Source organism: Rhinolophus hipposideros (genome assembly GCF_964194185.1).
Source record: "Rhinolophus hipposideros genome assembly, chromosome: 18".
In the NCBI taxonomy this organism is placed as follows: Eukaryota; Metazoa; Chordata; class Mammalia; order Chiroptera; family Rhinolophidae; genus Rhinolophus; species Rhinolophus hipposideros.
The window spans coordinates 31851460-31857086 of NC_138064.1; the positions used below are offsets into that span (position 1 = coordinate 31851460).

General features: G+C 39.8%; 1 pseudogene across 1 annotated transcript; it reads right to left on the reverse strand.

The window, feature by feature from the left end:
- Positions 1 to 3681: 3681 nt before the first annotated feature.
- Positions 3682 to 4060, reverse strand: LOC308510373 (protein FAM136A-like; annotated as a pseudogene). The gene has a single exon. The product of its transcript is annotated as a protein FAM136A-like (transcript).
- Between the last annotated feature and the right edge of the window lie 1567 nt (positions 4061 to 5627).

Consider the following 5627-nt stretch of genomic DNA (forward strand, 5'->3'; position numbering starts at 1 on the left):
TGTTATATGTCAATTATACCTCAATGAAAATAAGAAAAGAATTAAATCATATTGAAAATGCAAAAAAAAAAAATCACAAAGAAACCAATAGCTTAAAAAAAAAATGATTCTGGAGATGTAAACAGCCCTATTAGTCTTACAGACTTTTATGAAGAATTTTGGATTTTATTTTAAGAGCACTGGAAATTAAGCATTTGAAATCGAAAACCAACATGAACCCATTTACATTTAAAAACCACTTTGGGTCAGCGAAAGTGGTGAAGTAAAGACCACTGAAAATTCTCTCCTCTGTAAATGAGAAAACTGGCAAAAATGGTCAAAATTAACTTTTTCAAAACTCTGGGAGTTCACCAAAGGCTTATAGCATGTGGGGAGGATTTATCCTAGAAAAACAGTTAAATCTTTGTAAGAACAGCAAGCTTCCTGGCATTTTAACCTGCCCTATTTTCATCCTTTCCTCTCCAGCTCCAAGGTAGCTTTCAATCAGGGTAAGAGCCTGCAATCAGGGTAAACCAACAGTCTGGTAGCCACTAAAAGGGACAGAATGAAGTTGGAGTTCCTTCAAAATTTCATTCCAAATTAATTGTCATTATCTTACCTGTCTGGTGATTCCCTGGATAACCACTTGCAAGGCTGTCCAGGCTCAGACCTCACCCAGTAAGAAAAATCTTTTCCGTGGAGCATTTGGTGAAAACAATTAAAGGCAATTTATGATCTTCCCAGCTGCCTGAGGTTCAGGCTAACAGTTTGGGTGAGGGATGGGAGCAGAGGAGTAATTCTTCCCTGAGTATTTTTGGTATGATTCTGATGTAGAACCATATTAATGTTTCACATACTCAAAGGAAAGAAAAGTAAATATCCTACTAATGGGAACACCCCCCCAAAACAAACAAACAAACAAAAACAAATGAATCCAATGGTACGTACAATGAATAACTTAATCACACTCAAGTAGTGGGAGTAGAACTAGCTTATGTAATTGTCATATAGTGTTTTGACTATTTGCTTTAAGGTAAAAACCAAAGAACCACAAATAAATATTCTACTCTAGTAAGTTTGTTTTTGTTTACTGTAGTATGGGTTCACAATTCTGAAAACGATTTTATCTTTTAGGATTGTGCAAGTAGGTAAAGATTTTGTAGGTAGTGGGAGTCATGTTTCTCAGCTTTGGAGAAGGGAATTACAATCTGGAAAGGGGAAAGGCTAAAATGAACTCTGTAGTGTTGGAATGGAATTGGAGAGATCAGTATGAACCCACAGCTTTTAACAGAGAGAAGGTTTTGTGTGTGTGTATATATATCATCTATATGTTTCCTTGTTCTATCCACTGAGAGAAACTAGAAGCAATAATACCCCACAACACCCAGCAGCCAAATCTTGGTTTCTAGAAGCCAGAGCTTCTTGAGCAAAATGGCTGCTTTCAGGGCTGGGGCAGGGACAATACTAGATGAACTCAGAACGTCTTAAAAACAGCACTCTAACTAGAATGTGAAGAATGGATAAGAGGCAAGAGGTTAATGCAGAGGAAAGAAGAGCAACCGTTCAGGAACAGGATAGGGAAGAAAAAAATGGATAAGAAGTGTTTGTGTTTGAGAAATAGTTTGTACGTGGATTTGGTAGGATTTGCTGACAGATTAGAAATGTGGGGAAAGGAGGACTCAAGTTGACTTTGAGAGCCGTGGACTTAGTTCCTGGATATGTTTTTGATTCATTTACTGAGTTTGAAAAGGCTGGGTTAAAAAAATATATATCAAACATAAAATCAAGAATTCAGTTTTGAATTTTTTTTTAACTAATTACAAAGGCCAAATCTTACTAGGGTAAATAAAGAGTAGAGTTAGATGTGCCATCTCAGTAATTTCAATGTCATTTGCCAAATTTTTGTGTATATAAGTTTGTGTATATAAGTGGTAAGCAGTTGAAACAAATTTTATTGGCTACAACAGATAGTAAAATGTTAACTAGGTATGTATACAAATGGTTGGTAATATCTATATCAGTGCAAAGTGTTCAAAGGTTCTGTCACGTATAAAGATAATGAAGTCCAGGGGTCTTGTTTTAGGTGAATGTGTAACAGGGCTATCTTAGACAAACCTAAAGAAGAATAAACACATTTCAAAAGTAAATAGTCAGTTATGACCTAATTTATCTATGGTGATTCCTTATGTTGGAAAATTATTGGAAAATTGAAGTGAATAATTAAAATTGCTTTCTCTTTGTGTTCAGGGATCCGAATTTGAGATCATGCAATCTTAAGCCAAGCCAAGTAGTTAGGGTCATTGACACAGACGAGTTCTTTATTAACGGACCATGCAGTTCCTAGTGAGACAAAGCAATGTACATTAATGCCTCATCTTGATAGATGGTCATCACAGATTAGACACTTACGGCCTTTTCTTTCTTTCTTTATTTTGAAGGAAAAATTAAACCTTATTTATTTTTTAAATCTAGACCACTAGGAAAATATATCACAGTCCTGAAACAGCACAGACAAGCTATATTATCATTTCAAGTAATAAGCTGGTCAAAAGGCAACACGGTCCTTATCAAAACAGTAAGGCGCCAGAGCTGGGGTAGGAACACTACATGTTACCAAGGCCCCAGGCAAAAGTGATATTTGGTAATGGGGGACTGCCTCTCTTTTTCTCTAAAGGAGCCATAGCTCACTCGAGTTGCTTACTTTTTCTTCTTTGACCTTCCTGTTGCCAAGGGATTGTCTCAGTGGGACTATGTCATTTCAGGTGGCTAAGTAAACAACACTGGATGTAGGTTTTATTCCTGAAAACCAGGTCTTTTCCAAATGGTACTTTATAACTCAATTAAGCAGCCAACAGTTCCTCTTTGACTGTTCATTCCTGGATACTGGTAATATAGCACAACAAAAGGCCCTTTCCCTTCAAGGGAGAGTGTCACTGCACAATTGTCCTGTCTCTCTGCTGCAGACAGCCTGAGGGACCATCACGGGAGCCAGTGAGAGGGAAGGTCTGCTTCCCATACCCAGTGTGACATCATGTTTTTGGACGGCTCCAGGCTGAAAGATGTAATGTGTGAGAATTTTAAGAAATGCACATCCATATGTTGATGGCCAGAAACGGATATCCAAAAGAATCTTTCAAAGTTCTTATCCAAACTACCACTCCAAACTCCACATCTTAAATTAACTTCATGTCCTTGTCTATAAGACAAAACCAAACAAAACAAAAGACCCAGAAACGTTTTTTCCTTTTTAAATTAATGACTTCCTGGATTTTGTTTTACAGCTTATGGAAAATGGTGTGAGGCTTCTGGTAAACAGGAGGTTGGCAACAAACAAACAGTTCTCCTCACACCCTGCTGGATCATTGACAGGTTAGAGGAACCTGTTGGCACCTGTGTACTAAGAGGAATCTGGTACCTCAGAAGGTGCTGGCTCGTACAAGGGAGGATAAGCACTCGCCACTAGAAATTTAGGCTGTCAAAAACTCTCTGACTCAACTTTTAGCACCAGTTTTTCCACTTCATTTTCTAGAATTAAAATATAAAGGAACCAGTGTCCGGAGGCAAGTGACATATGCCTTGAACTTGCTGCCATCCTTAATTTCTTCATGCATAAACTTTGCTTAAAAGACCCAAATTCTCATTCTTCTTTTTAAATAGATTCCTGCCCTCGGCCACGATGGCCAATGGCAAAAACTTCTATTTTTAAATGGATGACAGAGACTCCTTCATCTTCTTGGTCATGGGTGAAATGAGGTTCCTGTGGTCATCCACACACTGGGTCACACAACTCTCCAGTTGCCACGTCACCTGGAGCTCTACTCCCAGCATCTATTGACTCATTGGCTTTGCTGTTGCAAAGCGTGGTGCACCTAGCCAGGCGGCCCTGGAACTTCTTGAACTTGCTGCTCATCAGGGCCTGGGCTTGAGCCAGAGGCATGTGGCGGCCCTCAGTGCACTGGAGCACCTGCTGCATGGAGGCCTGGCTGTTGTTGCAGCAGCTGGCACTGCACCGGAACATGAGGCCCTGCATCTTCCAGATGTTCTTGCCCTCCAGACTCTTCACCACGGAGTCCACCGCCTCCTGCACCTGGAGCTCTGGCAGCTCCGTGTGGGGACCTTGCCTTGCACGTAGTCACACTGGTGCCCACATGGCCATAAGGTGTTTCTAAACAGAACTCAGACCTGTCATGTCCATAAACCATGCACCAGAGTGGCTCACAAGCCTGTAAAGTCTATAATATTTTGTGAGAAATGCCAAGTGCCTAAAAATAAAACATAGGGTGGGAGATGTATCCTTCAACTAGGTTATGCTATGCATTTTATTTATTGATGTGTAATTTCCTGCTACAATTCTGCTGTGTAACAAACCACCTCCAAAACAGTAAGCATTTTTTAGGTCACTGTGGGTCAACCATTTAGGCTGGGATTGCTTCGAAGTTTCTAGTCTAAGTTGTAGTTCCTCATATGTCCTGGAATTGGCCACCTACTGGCTGATCTAGGATGACCTCAGCTGGGATGTGGGAAAACTTGGTTTCCTCCAAATTTATCTCCTTTAATTAGCCTGCCATGGACATGGTCTCAAGTCCAGCAGAAACACAGAGCGAGTAACTCAATCATACAAAGGATTAGGAGAAAGTGTACATCTTCTTTCAAGAAAGTGTACACTCTTTGTGACACATTTGCTAAAATTCCATAGGTCGAAGTAAGTAGATATACACAAGATAGTTCTTTTTAAAAGTATCTTTTTAAAAGACTGAAGCATTGGCGACATATAGAACTCACTGATTTGTTTTCAATTGCTGTATAGAAATTATCACAAGTTGAGTAGCTTAGACCAACACGTGTATTATCTCAGATTCCATGGTTCAGGGTTCTGGGTATGGATTAGGTGAGTCCTCGGCTCAGGGTTTCAGCAGGTTGAAATCAAGGTGTTGGCCTGGGTTATGACCTCATTTGAGACTCAGGGTGCTCTTCCAAGCTCACTGATAGTTGGAAGAATCCAATTCCCTGTGGTTGTAGTACTGAAGCCCCTGCTCTCTTGGTTGCTATAGGTGGGGATTGTATTAGCTCCTAGAGGTTGCTCTCAGTTCCTTACCATGTAGCCCCTTATGTAGTTGTTCACAATATAGTACAGTAGTCCCCCATATCCGTGGTTTTGCTTTTTGTGGTTTCAGTTACCCATGTCAACCATGGTCCAAAAATATTAAAAGGAAAATTCCAGAAATAAACAATGCAGATGTTTTCAATTGCACATTGAAATTGAATGAAATCATTCTGAGTAGCGTGATGAAATCTTGCACCGTCTTGCTCCATCCTGCTCAGGACATGCATCCTCCCTTTGTCCAACATCTCCACACTCTATACACTATCTTCCTGGTAGTCACTTAGTAGCCATCTGGGTTATCAGATCGACTGTCATGGTTTCATAATGCTTGTGTTCAAGTCACGCTTATTTTACTTAATGTTCCCAAAGTACAAGAGTAGTGATGCTGGCAATTCCAATACACCAAAGAGAAGCTGTAAAGTGCTTCCTTTAAGTGAAAAGGTGAGAGCAGTTCAATATTTGAAGAGAGAGAAAAACCACATTCACATAACTTTTATTGCAATATATTGTGATAATTGTTCTGTTTTATTATTAGTTGTTGCTC